General features: G+C 40.0%; 1 protein-coding gene and 1 long non-coding RNA gene across 2 annotated transcripts in view; one reads left to right on the top strand and one right to left on the bottom strand.

Annotated features, from left to right (window-relative positions):
• pth2ra (parathyroid hormone 2 receptor a) overlaps window positions 1-17,408 on the bottom strand; it is a 401,963-nt gene that overhangs the window by 333,722 nt on the left and 50,833 nt on the right. The gene's annotated exons all lie outside the window — the stretch shown is intronic.
• On the top strand, window positions 16,390-16,639 carry LOC117820203. Its single transcript, XR_004632720.1, has 2 exons — window positions 16,390-16,432; window positions 16,535-16,639. It is a non-coding gene; the product is annotated as an uncharacterized LOC117820203 (long non-coding RNA).

Here is a 17,408-nt window from a genome sequence, read left to right on the forward strand (position 1 = left end):
TCGATCACATACAGCCTTCCACAGTGGTCAAGGATCCGTGCAACTATTGATCACTATCATTATTCATGATCAACTGTCAGGTCATGACACACATGCTTACACTGATGCAAACCTCCACAAACATGAAAACACACACACACACACACACACACACACACACACACACACACACACACACACACACACACACACACACACACACACACACACACACACACTAGATTGCACACACACATTTATTATTCAGTCCAGTGGTGCCACAAATCATTATGTAGCTCCATACCTCCACAGACACAATTCATCATGCCCGTGTTACTTTGTCATACACATGTTGTTTCCCCAGAGATGCTCAACGAATTGACTGTAAGTCCAGATTTATTTCTTACATGCATTTAGATTTTCACATTATCGAAACAGAGTAATTAAAACACTATGCGGAAATTGAATCATTCTTTTGTATTGAATTTAACCTTGACATGTTTCTGTTGCTTCAATCATAAAGACAATAAAGGTCACAGAAAAGTTCACTTCTTTCATGTTGATATCAGAGAGTGATAATGTACAGTTCCTTGACCCCAAATTGGATACCCAGTATTAGGGATGGGTACCGAATTCGGTACTTTTATAGGACAGGGGCCGCACCTGCTGCCGCAGTCCAACTTGAGGTGGTGTTGCACCCATGAATTAGACGCGGACTCCGTCTTCTGTTTGGCAGCTTTATTCTCCCCGGTGCTGTGTTTTTTTTTTACTGTTTTCTGGAGAAAAGCATCGGGCAGCAAACGAACACAGTTTTACATTCTCAATCCAAAACAAAACTTATGACGTCATCTCCGCACGCAGGCTGATGACGTCACATGACTTCCAAAGTAAAATACCTTACATGAAATAATACAAATATTACTAGGTCGCAACAGTGGCAATGGCAAACATTTCATATTTATCAGACCAATGTACCATCTCCAAATCCTGTACCAGTGTGAATCCGCCATCTTTAATTTTGTTGGTATTTCTGTATTAGCCCACAAATTTGTCTTTAAACGATCCTGTCTTTTCTTTGCTGTCTGCATCTCTTTTCCTGTGTTTTCCAATGTAAACAAACCAACATCAAATGTTTTTGTGTATTGATATGAATGCAGGAATTTTACTAGAATCTCAACCCTTAGCAACAGTCTGTTCTTTCTGAAGATTTCAATACAGCAGAAATGTACATGCATACAACAACAGTGTCAGAGTAGAGATGTCTATGAGGGCATATTCCGTGTGTTGCCTTAGTGTATTAGTGTAATATTAGCTATTTCCTGTTTTGACTGTGAGTCATTTTACGGGCAGACAGAGACATGGATGGCCCCGTCACCTCCTGGTGATGGTCTGTGATTGCTGTGTGGTCTCTGTTAGTTTGTCTGCAATGCTCCTCATTCCCCCTCAATCAGCCTACTTCCTCTGTTTCTGTGGTTGTGCCTTCTCTGTTGTTTTATCTCCTGGTGCATGAACAGAAACAACGGATGTGAAATATTTTCATAGTTATCATGTAGAGAGCGCTGTGGTCAGTGGCAGTGTGTGCGCCAAGCAGGAAGTCTGGGGAATACCTCTTGCTGTGCTCTCAGGGGTCAAGGAGATGCAATTGTTCATAGATGAATAAGAGCTGTCAGTCATGGAGGTAGAATAACAACTTTAAGAGGATTGTTGGTGATCTGAGTGGGAGGATGATTCAGGGACATGTTTCATATTCTGCAATGGAACACTTTTATGATTTGGAGAGAGATTAAGATGACGTAATGAGAAGAAGGAGAGGAGATATTCTCAGAGAATTCCAGAAGATTTTTAAACATGTGAAACACTAGAGAGGAAGCTGGCCCTGGCTGGAAAGTTCATCCTGGTTAAATAAATAAAATAAATCACCCTTGTTCTCACTCGGTCACTGGTGAAAACTGGGACAAGAGAAACAGTCCATTTTCATGTTTTTACAGGAGCACCACACCCGCTACATGTCTGCATATCCCTATATCCCTTTCCTCTGAACAGACCGAGTGATTTACTCTGATCCTAAAAAAATATCATCCGTGGTTTCAAAGAAAACCTCAGTTATTTCATGATTAAACTCTGGTGAAAGTACCATTGGGTCCTCAATCAACAGTAATAACATTGTGGGAAAAATGGGAACAAAAATGCACACTGCAAAAACTCAAAATCTTACCAAATGAAATTGTCTCATTTTTAGTCAAAATGTCTTATCCCTCTTGATTTACATTTACTTAGCAAGTAACATTTCAGCAAGATAGAGGGACTTGTTTTAAGACAATGCATCTTAAATATCTTGTTAAGTCAAATAATCTTCAAATGATTTAAGACTTTACTTGATTTAAGTAAATGCATTTTATTGGAGAATCTATCAGAAAACAGCTCCATTGATAAAAGAAAGAAAGAAAAGTTGTTTTTAAGGGTGGGTTTCAGTTTTCAGGCACTGTTTCTTCTAAATCAGATCAAAATATACATCCTCAAACTACATGCACACAATGAAACACCTACTTTCGAGCATAGCTGGCTTATCCTAAAAACAGCATGACTGAATATTAGTATATCCAGCTCACTATGAGAAGACATTATATCTCAAAATGCTCAAATTAAACTTTGTCATCTTATTTCAAGCACAAGATGGTCTTAAACCTAGAGAAGTGCCACTATAATACAACTCAAATTAAGGTGAATGTATCTCAAATGAAGAAGTTGACAAGAAGTGTATTAGTGCAGAAATCTTTTTTTGAGTGAAAAATACTAATTGTTATCATTCCTGTCTTATTCTGAGACACTAAGCTTTAATATACTGGTAAAATATCCCTTTAAATAAGTTTTCCCTGCTAATTTTAAGATCACCCTTTTCTAAATATTAGGTCTTATTTTAAGAAATCTTACCAAGAAAGTTTTCACTTGTTCTATTGGCAGATTTTTTTTTGCTTATTTCAAGGTAAAAGTACCTTGCAAATTGGTTTTCTTAAACAAAGAGATAGAGGTGTATTTATTTCAAGAGCTATAGTTGCAACCTCCAGTTGTGAGAAATGAAGCTGAGGTCCAGGAGCTAAAAACTGCAGTTCCTTGACAGCCCACTTGAGGCTGGCTCCAGAAGCAACAGAATCCACTTACACACCAATTAAAAAAAGCCAGATTAAGGTCTGAATAGCTAATTTCTTTACTGGTATAGGTCATTAACTCAGACGATATTTAGGTAAGGGGTTTGGCATAATTAGAGGCATAGCTGACTTGACTGACTGTAGGGCAAATTGCAACTGTTCACGAGGAGGCTGAAGGCCCGCCTCGACTCCACCTCTGTGCTTGTAGTTTGGTTGACTGAAAGTCAAATCATCTCAACATGGCGTCCACTTACAATAGGCTTCAAAACTCTGCTTCAGAAACCAATGGGTGGCGTCACTGAGGTAACATGCATGTATTATGTCCAAGATACCTGACGTCTTGGTTTTAGTTGTTGTGCAATAGCATTAAATGAAGTTAAGGTGTTAACTTAGATTCGGGAGCAGGACCACGCCCAAACCACACCCTCAATCACCTGACAAGCCTTCTTAAACGTAGCCAGCCTACTCCAACTGCTTGTCCGTGATTCTTCAACCCACCCTCCCTCACCTTAAGGCTGATTTATACTTCTGCGTCGCCCTACGCAGCAGGGGCTGACGCGGACATGAGCCCCTCATACTTCTGCGTCGGTGTGTCTGTGTCGCGCAGCAATTCTCCGCCGAAACGCCTGAGGGCAGTGCGGTCTCTCTGATAGCCGGTCGCCTGCTTCCGGTCCCGCTACGATCTCTGTTTACTTTTCCACATCGATTCAGAGCGTGTTATGTTAATCTACAGCTGATACATGTTGCTGTTTATCATACAGACATGATTACATGAAGAATAGAGAGGAGGAGATGAAATACACGGCCGATGTGTGGCCGATGTCCGGGACCCCGGAAGTGCTGTGAATGCGGGAAAGACAAAGCCGTCGAGCGGACCAATCACAGAGCTTGCGGTCCGCGTCGGCTCTACGCGTAGTTACATTTTGGAGGAGGTGCACGTCAGCTACGTGCGTAGGCCTCTGCGTAGGTACGGGAGCTACGCGGACCTACGGCGTAGGTTACGCCGTCGATTCGACGCAGAAGTATAAATCAGCCTTTACTCTACTGCACTTAACCTATTTCCTTGTCCTCTCCTACTCAACTCGTGCTCGCTCCTTCTATGCCCTGTCTACTTCCAGGTACAACCTGGGTCAAGATCAGCTCCGGCAGGATAACGCTGAGACGGAACCCCCATCTTAAGGCTCCTTCTGCTGGGCACACCACGCACAACTAATTCATTAAATGTTCAACTTATATCCTTGTGTGGCGTGGTCCTTGCTAGTGAAATAGTCATTGATAAATCAATAAAAAAAACATTAAGTATGACAGATGTAATAATGAGGTGACTGGTGAAGCTCTGAATGCAAAACAAGGTATTCATACAACCATATAAGTATTATGTGCTCTTCTCTAGATTTTGGTGCCAGGGTGTGGAGTTTGGGGCTGAGTAGAAAAACAAAATATGAAACACTTCAGCACAAAGCTTGGTGCTTTTTTTTTTTTTTTTTTTTCATATCTGCCCTAAAAACCAGGACATGAAATGTGAGTAAGATCCCAGACTGTATAAATCATGGACATAGACTATGTGATGTCACCCATTGGTCTCTGAAGAGGAGTTATAAAGCCCAAACATTTTGGTCAACATATTGAAAACATTGACACCAATGAACTTTCAGCTACTGGCAATGATGTGAAGTTGAGGTAGGGCCTCAAGGCACTATCCCATGAAGTGTCCATCTGTCTGTCAAATTAGGCATGCCCCTATTGTTCATAATTATGTTCCTTATCAAGGTCAAAAAATGTTGAGTTATAAAAAATTAACCAGATACAGTTGTTCTAAGACCTTGTACCACACTCAGGTAAAAACAAATCTGCAGTAAGAATGGGCTCTAAGGTGATCTCTTTGGAGCCAGCCTCAGGTGGACATTCAACAGACAGCAGTTTCTTGTACTTCTGCATTGGCTTTATTTTTCAACACCAGGTCCCTGTTTGAAATGGACAAGTGTTTGCTATCATGTTCACCTTTTTACTCCCCTCTATCTGTCTTTCCAGACCCAACTCGGTCGAGGCATGATGGCTGTCTAACATGAGTCTGGTTCTGCCTGAGGTTTCTGCCTGTTAAAAGGAAGTTTTTCCTCTCCACTGTAACTAGCTAAATACTGCGATGTACAATGCTCATGATGGATTAAGGTGGGAACAGACTGAGTCTTACCCTGTCTTGAAGTTGGGTCTCTGTTCATAATTTGACATAGTGTGGTCTAGACCTCCTATGTTTGTAAAAGCGTCTTGAGATAACGTTTGTTGTGATTTGGCGCTATACAAATAAAGATTGATTGATTGATTGATTGAAGATGGAATAATATCTTATTTTTACACCTAGCTGTGCTGCCCTGCCTTTTTAAATTTTCAGTCACAAAGCAGAAGTGTCATTACTGACTAGATGAGTGGTAGGAGCGGTTTAGAATGTCATAGATATCATAAAACATTTTTTACTGTGCTCAAACACCTACACTTAGACGTGTTGGAAAGAAAGGCAGGAAGGAAGGAAGGAAGGAAGGGAGGATTTATCGTCTCTACTGTACTGTCTGTTAATATTCTTGTCATAATAATTGTTTAAAATGTAACTCTTCCACTTCCTGAGCTTTGTGTCTGTCCACAGTGTGAAATTCTTTCCATTCACCTTTGTCTGTGTTTTTTATTTTGTTAGTTCCCTCCCTTTGTCCATATAACATTTGGCCTCACACTGCACACTGCACCTGACTCTCCTGCCCATCATGGATAGCCATCATCATATCGTGTCATCCCCATGCCAGATTTATTATTGATCCCCAGATGTAATGATCAAGAGATGCAGATGATGGCGCCGCCCTCATTGATTACCAGTGACAGTTAAAAAGCACGTCATAATTCCCATTGATCTTCAGGGACAGAGTGTATAATATGGTGTCATCTACATTGATTTGCGATAAAAATATGTTGCAAAGATGTGTCACGGGTTCAGTGCGGAGAAGCCCTCTCACACACACGCGTCTATTCATCATTTGAATGTGTGTGGTAGACATGCAAACACATATTTGAAAGGAGCTGAGAAGCTGTAAAGGCTTAGCTTAATCAATGAGAAAGCAGCAGTGGTGGGACATGCAGTGGGAATGAACATGTCGACACTCGATCTTGGAGGCATGCAAAGGTTTTTCTCTCTGTTCTCACATTATTTTCTCACTTAGTGAAATAAAAACATCACTTCTCCTCTTTTAACCTCAAACATCTGGAACTCAAACCTTGGCTGTCACCTGGGGGATTCTTGGAGAGTTTGTGACGGATAAGATGTATTGTTGCACTTTAAAACATACATAGCTGAGCCTGAGTAAATATATCACTACTATTGGCTCTGATTAAAGTTTCAACAGAGTTCCCAATGATGAAACATCCATTAATCAAAACGGTTTCAAAATAAGATTCATTTAATCCATCCATTTTTTTCTTTTTCATAGACTTCTCCAACGAAAACCTTACACAGAAGCAGAGCTGCCACCGTCATATATGACCCTTGGTGACTGGTTCCACTTTAGTTGGAATCTTAAATAGTCTGGGGCTCCCAATAACATCATTACACCAGTGTGATTAACTTCCGCTGGGACAAAAGACTAATGAAAAAAGGGAAAAGAACTAGCTCAAAGCTCTGTCTAATAATCTGTTCAATAAAGAGGAGGCTTTATTTCTAAGAAATAAAAAAAAATAGTGAAGATCCTCATGGTCATAGCTCCTGCAAGTGTTGAAGACCCCAAGCAGACAGATCACCAGAGTGGATGTCCGAAATATTGGTAACATTTTATCAAAGTTAACATTAAAGGCTTTTCTTTATGAGATTCAAATTTTGCTAAGTTAAGATAGCATGTTTTGGTGCCCTGAACACAGAAAGAAGTTACACTCCTTGTGTGTCTGAAGTTATCAGAGTTCTATGTAGCCATGAGGGCATGTGAGGTCCAAACTAGAGTAGCCACCCTCATAATGTAGTCAAAACAAAGGGGGGAGAACACTGTCCAAAGAACTAAGCATTTACATTCAATCAAAACCATCCAATGTAAGCTACCTGAAGCAAACACAGATGTTGGTCAAGGTAGCAAGCGCAAGCAGAAAAGCTAGCAACTTATCAAATGGGTCTAATTTTATATTTACTTATATCAATCAATCTTTATTTATATAAACCACGGGATTCTCTGTATAAACAAACCTTAAAAATAATGGACAAGAAATCAATGCCATATCACCACTCTAGGATACTGGAGAAACATCATCTTTTGAGCTTCGAGAATTTTAGATTGTTTTCAAATTTGTGTCTGGTGTATAAGATTTTAAACGGTTTGGCCCCGCCTCCACTGCGTCAGTTTATCAACTTTTGCTCAGTGGACTCCATTAAATCCACGAGGATATCTTCTTTTAGAAATTGCAATGTACCCTTTTGTCGTCAGCTTTTTCTGTGAAAGCCACAACTCAGTGGAACACCTTACCAGAGGACATTAAGAACTGTGATTCTCTCAGGCAGAAACCTCGAGCAGGACCAGACTCATGTTAGACGCACATCTGCCATGACAGATATCAGAGAGCTGCTGAAGCTGTATAATCTCCAGCAGGACTCTGAGGTCCTCTGATCAAGGTTTACTGGTTGTCTCTACCAGGCTCAAACTAAAGGAGACTGTGCTTTTCAATTTGTCAGTCCTAAACTTTGGAAGTGAGAAGTGTGGGCACTGTGGACATTTTTAAAAAGCAGTTGAAGACCCATCTGTTTAGACTTGCCTTTGCTTAATCTGTGTCTTCTTTCATGTAATGTATGTCATACTATCTCTGTTTTGCCTTTTAATGTTTTGTTGTGAAGCACTTTGTGACCTCAGCTCTTGAAAGGTGCTCTTTAACCACCAGGGGAGATTTACTGTGATAACCACCCTAAGGAGATTAAACACTTAAAAAGGTTATTTTCAGAATTAAATTAAGAATGTATAAGTTTATTTGTTTATCAAGTTTATCAAAATAGGCTATATGAGACATGAGTTATATGGAAAATGGGAAAATGATATAAAATCAAACATTGAGCACCCCCATAGTTTGAAGGGAATGATCCGCGTTTCTTTCAGATCGTTGAATATTCGACTATTTGTGGACAGAAAACACACACATACACTACCGTTCAAAAGTTTGGGGTCACCCAGACAATTTTGTGTTTTTCATGAAAACTCACACTTTTGTTTATCAAATGAGTTACAAAATGAATAGAAAATATAGTCAAGACATTGAGAATGTTAGAAATAATGATTTTTATTTGAAATAATAATTTTGTCCGTCAAACTTTGCTTTCATCAAAGAATGCTCCCTTTGCAGCAATTACAGCATTGCAGACCTTTGGCATTCTAGCTGTTAAGTTGTTGAGGGAATCTGAAGAAATTTCACCCCACGCTTCCTGAAGCACCTCCCACAAGTTGGATTGGCTTGATGGACACTTCTTGCGTACCATACGGTCAAGTTGCTCCCACAACAGCTCAATGGGGTTGAGATCTGGTGACTACGCTGTCCACTCCATTAAAGACAGAATACCAGCTGCCTGCTTCTTCCCTAAATAGTTCTTGCATAATCTGGAAGTGTGCTTTGGGTCATTGTCCTGTTGTAGGAGGAAACTGGCTCCAATCAAGCGCTGTCCACAGAGTATGGCATGGCGTTGCAAAATTGAGTGATAGCCTTCATTATTCAAAATCCCTTTTATTTTTTACAAATCTCCCACTTTACCTGCATCAAAGCAGCCTCAGACAATCACATTACCTACACCATGCTTAACAGATGGTGTCAGGCACTCTTCCAGCATCTTTTCACTTGTTCTGTATCTCACTAATCTTCTTCTGTGTGATCCAAACACCTGAAACTTTGATTTCTTCTGTCCATAACACTTTTTTCCAATCTTCCTCTGTCCAATGTCTGTGTTCTTTTGCTCATATTAATCTTTTCCTTTTATTGGCCAGTCTCAGATATGGCTTTTTCTTTGCCACTCAGCATCCCGCAGTCGCCTCTTCACTGTAGACGTTGACACTGGTGTTTTGCCGGTACCATTTAATGAAGCTGCCAGTTCAGGACCTGTGAGGCGTCTATTTCTCAAACTAGAGACTCTACTGTACTTGTCTTCTTGTTCAGTTGTGCACCGGGGCCTCCCACTTCTCTTTCTACTCTGGTTAGAGCCTGTTTGTGCTGTTCTCTGAAGGGAGTAGTACACATCGTTGTAGAAAATGTTCAGTTTCTTGGAAATTTCTCGCATGGAATATCCTTTATTTCTAAGAACAAGAATAGAATGTGGAGTTTCATATGAAAGTTCTCTTTTTCTGACCATTCTGAGAGTATAATCGAACCCACAAATGTGATGCTCCAGATACTCAACTAGCTCAAAGAAAGGCCAGTTTTACAGCTTCTCTAACCAGCAAAACCGTTTTCAGCTGTGCTAACGTAACTGCACAAGGGTTTTCAAGATGTTTCTAATCATCCATTAGCTTTCTAAAGCGATTAGCAAACACAATGTACCATTAGAACACTGGAGTGATGGTTGCTGGAAATGGGCCTCTATACACCTATGTAGATATTCCATTAAAAACCAGATGTTTGCAGCTAGAATAGTCATTTACCACATTAACAATGTATAGAGTGTATTTCTGATTAATATAATGTTATCTTCATTGAAAAAAACAGTGCTTTTCTTTCAAGAATAAGGACATTTCTAAGTGACCCCAAACTTTTGAACTGTAGTGTAAATCATTTCATTTTTCTTGAACAGGATCTGTTTTGTAAGTCACACACTTTGCTTTTTCCATGTCCTCTTCATACCTGCTTTGAATCACTCTCTTTATTCACTTCCAGACCCCCCCCCTCCTTCCTCCATTCATTTTTATCCCCCTCCTTTTGACCAGGAGGCATGATTTCTTTTCCCCCTCTTCTTCACTGTCCCTATCTTTGTGAAATAAATGTTCACGCTGTGTTTTTTCCGTTACCTTGATGAGTTTTCAACCACACATGCACACACAAAGTAGATGGATGAGCCGAAGCAGCCAGACTTCACTGTGAATTATAATCACTTTCAATCTGTGTGTCTGAATCCCTGCCCAGTTCTTATGTTAGTGTGTGTGTTCATGTGTGTGCATGTGTGTCAGGAAGCTCTGCTCTGTCTCACCAAGTCATGTGTGAGTATCCTTCATGAGTGTAAGTGATGGGGCAGTGAATGGTTGGTTTCCCAAAGGGCTGTATGAATGCGTGTGTGTGTATGTGTGTGTCGGTGTCCCTGCTTATTATTCTCAGAGTTCCCGGGAGTTTGACCCGTCTTTCTGTTCTGTCGAGGTTTCATGTGAGCTGGAATATAATTCTATTTCCTCTGCTGTTAAAATACAGTGCACACACACAGACACACACACACATACCTTTAGGGAACAGCCATCAGGGCGAGTGGTCCATCAGTCACCCTCACATAAGGTATTCAACTGCACTATGTCAATGTCACATTGTCAGTGGCTCTGTGTGCGTGTGCGTGTGCGTGTGTGTGTGTGTGTGTGTGTGTGTGTGTGTGTGTGTGTGTGTGTGTTTTTGTGTGTACCTTGTGGTCTCTCAGACACAGAGGTAGCAGGGGAGGTTACACTCTTAAAATATAAATCTTGGCCAGAAAGAGAGGACGTTGGAGAAAATGTCTGAATTTCTTTAAGGAACACATTCCCTTCACACACAACAAATATCTTGCAGGTAAGATTAAACAAGAAAAGGTATTGTCTTTTTTCAAGAAAACCTCATAACTTTGAATCCAACCAGAGAAAATGTCAAAGGAAAGATCCCTGGTTACAACTTTATTACCACTGTCTGGCTTTGGTTTACTCTTATCATAGGAAAACAAAAATCCTCCTCTGACCTGACAAGATCAACAATTTACAAGCATCTATGGAAACCGTTGACTTATTACACCTTCAAAAGCTGCAAGAAGCATCAACTCAGACCAAACTTCAAGTAAAGAAGCTGCATTTCAACTTTTGAAAATTGCAGGAGAACAAAGTACAACAGGAGCACATCTGCAGTCTTTAAGTAAGTGCAGTTCAGAGATGTATATAAATGGTTAAAAAGGTGATGATGTTGAAAGCTTTGCTCCTAGCTGTAACCTGTCATCAGCTAACTTACATATTTTATTTACCAAAAGGACCAACACAACATTTGTGTCGTTTTTCACGTGTCTATCATACAATAACAAGGCCTTCAGATGCATTTGTGTGCAAACTTTGAGTTTATGATTTTTCTCCTAATTTTCCTCTACATCATATACTACTGACCCTAAGAGTGAGCAAGTGTTGTCACAATCTTTTTCATGGAAATCTTTCAAAATAAATACATATTTTCTGATGCAAATTACCTTTTTAGAGGTGCAAGTTGTCACGGCTGTGGCTGTGCCTTCTCTCCCCTGTTGTGTTAACCCTCCTCTCTGCCTTTGCCCCCTCCTTCCTGTGTGCTTGGTGAAGGTGTGGCTCAGGAGACACACCTGCGAGCAATCTGAATCAGCAGCACTACAAATACCTGGGCTGTTTCCGAAATCGCCTACTATACTAGCAGTACGTACTGATATGTCCAAAATTCAGTATGTAGTAAGTAGTATGTGAACAAGAGCAAAATCTGCAGTATGCCAAAACTCCCCGGATGTCTACTGTAATGGTAAAATCCGTTCCTTTGTGGTCAACTGCCCGAGACGCCCCATCTCTTGACCCCTCATCAAGACACTAGGTCCCATTGTGTTTTAAATTGTGACGTCTAGACCCTGAAACCTCCTTGATGAATACACAATCCCATCCTGGTGCAGACGTCTACAACAGACAAAGGGTGTGAAAGGGTGTGAAAAACACCTTAGGGACCCCACCCTGATGTAGATACCTGCAACAGACAAAGGGTGTGAAACACACCTTAGGGGGCGGTCCTCAGGTATAAATGTTCGAGCTTTCCACATGTTCGAGGTCTTTCTCCATTCCAACCGCTCGGGTGTTGACTGACCTTTTCCTTGCAAAGAAAATAAAACCTTGTCGGCCGGCAGAAGTCTCTATTTCATTATTCACCAGCAACGGGAAGTAACGGCGAAAACTTCCACAACAATTTGGTGTCAGAAGTGGGATGCCTCGAGCGATCGTCTGGGACGGAGCGCGGTCAGTGACAGGCCATCCTGGAAGTAAAAAGTTTTCCAGCCTCTTACCTCAAATCTCTTTCTGAGAAGGGAGGACTGACCGCGGACGCCCCAGATCTTTGCCGCTGGGATTCCACGAACGCAATTTAGCGAAATTCATCTGGTGAGCACTGAAATATTGATATTCAAATGATTGTCCTTGATTGAAAAACGGTTTAATTTGGCAGAATATTTCCTTTTTCTTGTATTATCCACAGTTGGCCAGCTTTTATCATTTGTAGCCTAAACGAAATGAGCTTTTATCATTTGTAGCCTAAAAAAACGAAATGAGCTTTTATCATTTGTAGCTTAACGAAATGAGCTTTTATCATTTGTAGCCTAAAAAAACGAAATGAGCTTTTATCATTTGTAGCCTAAACAAAATGAGCTTTTATCATTTGTAAACGAAATGAGCTTTTATCATTTGTAGCCTAAACGAAATGAGCTTTTATCATTTGTAGCTTAACGAAATGAGCTTTTATCATTTGTAGCCTAAAAAACGAAATGAGCTTTTATCATTTGTAGCCTAAACAAAATGAGCTTTTATCATTTGTAAACGAAATGAGCTTTTATCATTTGTAGCCTAAAAAACGAAATGAGCTTTTATCATTTGTAGCTTAACGAAATGAGCTTTTATCATTTGTAGCCTAAAAAACGAAATGAGCTTTTATCATTTGTAGCCTAAACAAAATGAGCTTTTATCATTTGTAAACGAAATGAGCTTTTATCATTTGTAGCCTAAACGAAATGAGCTTTTATCATTTGTAGCTTAACGAAATGAGCTTTTATCATTTGTAGCCTAAAAAAACGAAATGAGCTTTTATCATTTGTAGCCTAAACAAAATGAGCTTTTATCATTTGTAAACGAAATGAGCTTTTATCATTTGTAGCCTAAAAAACGAAATGAGCTTTTATCATTTGTAGCTTAACGAAATGAGCTTTTATCATTTGTAGCCTAAAAAACGAAATGAGCTTTTATCATTTGTAGCCTAAACAAAATGAGCTTTTATCATTTGTAAACGAAATGAGCTTTTATCATTTGTAGCCTAAAAAACGAAATGAGCTTTTATCATTTGTAGCTTATCGAAATGAGCTTTTATCATTTGTAGCCTAAAAAACGAAATGAGCTTTTATCATTTGTAGCCTAAACAAAATGAGCTTTTATCATTTGTAAACGAAATGAGCTTTTATCATTTGTAGCCTGAACGAAATGAGCTTTTATCATTTGTAGCTTAACGAAATGAGCTTTTATCATTTGTAGCCTAAAAAACGAAATGAGCTTTTATCATTTGTAGCCTAAACAAAATGAGCTTTTATCATTTGTAAACGAAATGAGCTTTTATCATTTGTAGCCTAAACGAAATGAGCTTTTATCATTTGTAGCTTAACGAAATGAGCTTTTATCATTTGTAGCCTAAAAAAACGAAATGAGCTTTTATCATTTGTAGCCTAAACAAAATGAGCTTTTATCATTTGTAAACGAAATGAGCTTTTATCATTTGTAGCCTAAACGAAATGAGCATTTATCATTTATAGCCTAAACGGAATGTGCTTTTGATTGCTTATAGCATATACGGGATAATACAGAGACGTCTGTATTGTAATCTGTTGTGCACGAGCATCACATTTGGAATGGGCAGTAAAAAGTCTGTCGAGGTGAAACCTCCAGAGGGACCTATTGTGGATGTCATGAGAAGGAAATATGGGGATAAAAGTCTAAAATATTTAAATGCCTGGACAGCTGAGTTTGGATTCCCAATAGGGGGATCCCTCAGTTTAAGAAACATATCAATTTTAGAAGAAAAAAACTGAAGGGAAAGGAACTAGAAATGAGAAGGAAAAAGAAGGTTTATTTTTTTTTTGTTTGTTTGTTTGTTTTTTGTTTTGTTTTTTTTCCCAGACACTGCAGTGCTGTTCCAAAAGTTTAACATCTGTTGTGAACACTCCTAGAAAAATCCAGCTGGTACCTAAAAGCACTTCTAAATCTTTTTCTTTTTTGTTGAAACACAGACAATTCTTAAAATCTGAAATCTTCTTCTCCATCAGGACAGGGTCACAGCTCTTCTAGATGCCATTTTGCTCCCAAACTCAATTGCTGTTTGTAAATGCTTTGCTAATACTAACAACTCAGATTCTGTCTCTCTAGGAAACGCAAAAGCTGATACCGCTGCAAAAGACCTACTCTCCAACCCATTATCCTTGATTCTTTGTTCAACTCCAATCTCTATTCCCAGTTTCCTTACAGCACTACAGTCCTTAGCAACATCATAAGAAAAGACGTTGTGGAGACGCTGCGGTGCCACACAGAAAGAAGCAGTGTGGCTCTGACCTGCCTTTGCAAATTGACACATGGGTTGTAACATGTGTCAAAAGGGGGAATGTCGGACGCCATAACTCAACACTGGTTCACCTAAGGTTTTCAGTTCATGCACAAAAATTTTGTCAATCATGTATGGTTCGTGCAACACATAACGCAGGTGAAGTCAGCCCTTCCACAACCAGTTTCCACATCACTCCATGATTTCCATCCTGATGACTGAGTGGTGATAAAGAACCTAAGAAGGAAACACTGGCACTCCAAACGCCGGCGATGTCCATTCCAGGTGCTCCTAACAACGCATACTGCTGTGAAGATCGTTGAGAGAGTTACGTAGATTCACGCCAGCCACTGCAGGAAGGTCCCTGAGTCAACGGAGGAACTCAGTTGTCAACGCGAGGACGAACAAGGCCGAGAACTACACCATGCATCACCTGATCCTGACCATATCATGTTCGGAGATGCTGATAGAAGCCTACAGTACACCTACAAACCTGCCAAGACTGTCACTCTGACAGAAGGACAAAGAACAACATTCATCTGTACTGTTTATCCTGAAATTTGGCGATCAGGCCAAATTCATGCATATTATATCATATGACAAGTACCTATGCAGAAACCCCTGAAGCCCACACGATTGGCACTCAATCGTGACCGCTACTGACAAAACCCTTGCTCCAAACAGAGATCCCCACCATTACTCCAGCTCAGACTCTGACTCTGATGAAGACATTGTGTAAATAATGTTGTTTTGTTTTGTTTTGTTTTGTTTTGTTTTGTTTTGTTTTGTTTTGTTTTGTCTTGTTTTGTTTTGTTTAATTCTTCTCTTGTAAACAACTGCCATGATGATACATCTACAAATCCATGGAATTAATGTGTCGGATAATTAAGTTGTGACAATTGTTTTGTTTTGTTTTTCTCTTAAATGATCAATGAATGATCAAAAGGGAGAATTGTAATGGTAAAATCCGTTCCTTTGTGGTCAACTGCCCGAGACGCCCCATCTCTTGACCCCTCATCAAGACACTAGGTCCCATTGTGTTTTAAATTGTGACGTCTAGACCCTGAAACCTCCTTGATGAATACACAATCCCATCCTGGTGCAGACGTCTACAACAGACAAAGGGTGTGAAAGGGTGTGAAAAACACCTTAGGGACCCCACCCTGATGTAGATACCTGCAACAGACAAAGGGTGTGAAACACACCTTAGGGGGCGGTCCTCAGTATAAATGTTCGAGCTTTCCACATGTTCAAGGTCTTTCTCCATTCCAACCGCTCGGGTGTTGACTGACCTTTTCCTTGCAAAGAAAATAAAACCTTGTCGGCCGGCAGAAGTCTCTATTTCATTATTCACCAGCAACGGGAAGTAACGGCGAAAACTTCCACAACACTACTGATTCGGGAAAATATCTCAGTATGCATCGGACCAGTCTGCCTCGCGTACTGTTTCCCATAATGCACTGCACTCGTTCTGCTTTTTCTTTTTCCTCATTTTTTGACGGGAGGAAATCCGTTTTTGGGTGCTGTGAAAGTTATCAAATTACATATAAACCACTTCCTAACTTTTTAAATCATAAATGGATGCTAAATAAGCATTTCATTTATCGGCTTCGCCGTTGTTTACTTCCGCTTTCCGAAACCGGAAATCCAGCGAAGTCTGGCTCAGCATGCTGCATGACAGATCGGATGTAGTAGGCAAATACCTACTGCCTACTACATTAGTAAGTAGTATGTAGCAGGCCGTTTCGGAAACAGCCCTGGTCCACCTGCCACTTCAGTGCCGGATTGTTCCTTCGCCACGGGTGATTATATCATCAAGTATTTAGTCATCAAGTGTGTTTAAAGATCAGAGTTTTTTTCCCCTCATGCCTAACGTGCTGTGTGTTTTTTCTCTCCGTGTGCAGCGATCCTCCTGCTACCTGTTTTTCACCAGGCGTCTTGGAGCTGGCTTCCTGGTTATTTTTGTTTTGCTTCAGTTGTCTCCACAATAAATTGATTGTACTCTTCAATTTGTCTCTGTCTCAGCTCCTGGGTCCCTCTGCTGAGAGCACACCCTGACAGCAAGTAACATAATCTGTCATGCAAAACTTTATTTACAGTGCAATATGCACATTTTCTCTTTTCCCTTCCATTTTTAAAATTGTTACATGTTTGTAGATGCCATGTTGTGCACTTTCAGGTGAAGCAGTTATAGTATTTTTGCAAATACAAGTCAACCTTTTGGAATCAACCAATTCCCATTTATCTTGTGCCTGTCATCTCCATCAAAGTGTGATCTCATCAAATCATACGACTTGTAGCTAGTGCCAGGTTTTGTCCTTCATTTTAATAAACTTGAACCTATTCGCTCTCATTGTCCAAAGCTATCATATGCTACTATTTTCTAGGCTGCATAAACATTATACAGAAGTGACAGTGTGGACAAAGGAGACACCAGACAGTGATGGAGCAGCAGAGGAACTTATAGAAAGTTGAACATGTGTGAATATGTTGATACCATTTCCCTGTAATACATGCAATGAAAGTATCTAGAACTGTTAGCTGTTTACTGAGACACACTGACAGACAGAAGAGTATATGAAAGATATGGATAACTAGGGAGCTGTGGGAGGTTACACTACCTTGTGGATGTCATGAGAAGGAAATATGGGGATAAAAGTCTAAAATATTTAAATGCCTGGACAGCTGAGTTTGGATTCCCAATAGGGGGATCCCTCAGTTTAAGAAACATATCAATTTTAGAAGAAAAAAACTGAAGGGAAAGGAACTAGAAATGAG

The sequence above is a fragment of the Notolabrus celidotus genome, chromosome 10, assembly GCF_009762535.1.
Source record: "Notolabrus celidotus isolate fNotCel1 chromosome 10, fNotCel1.pri, whole genome shotgun sequence".
NCBI classification, from domain to species: domain Eukaryota; kingdom Metazoa; phylum Chordata; class Actinopteri; order Labriformes; family Labridae; genus Notolabrus; species Notolabrus celidotus.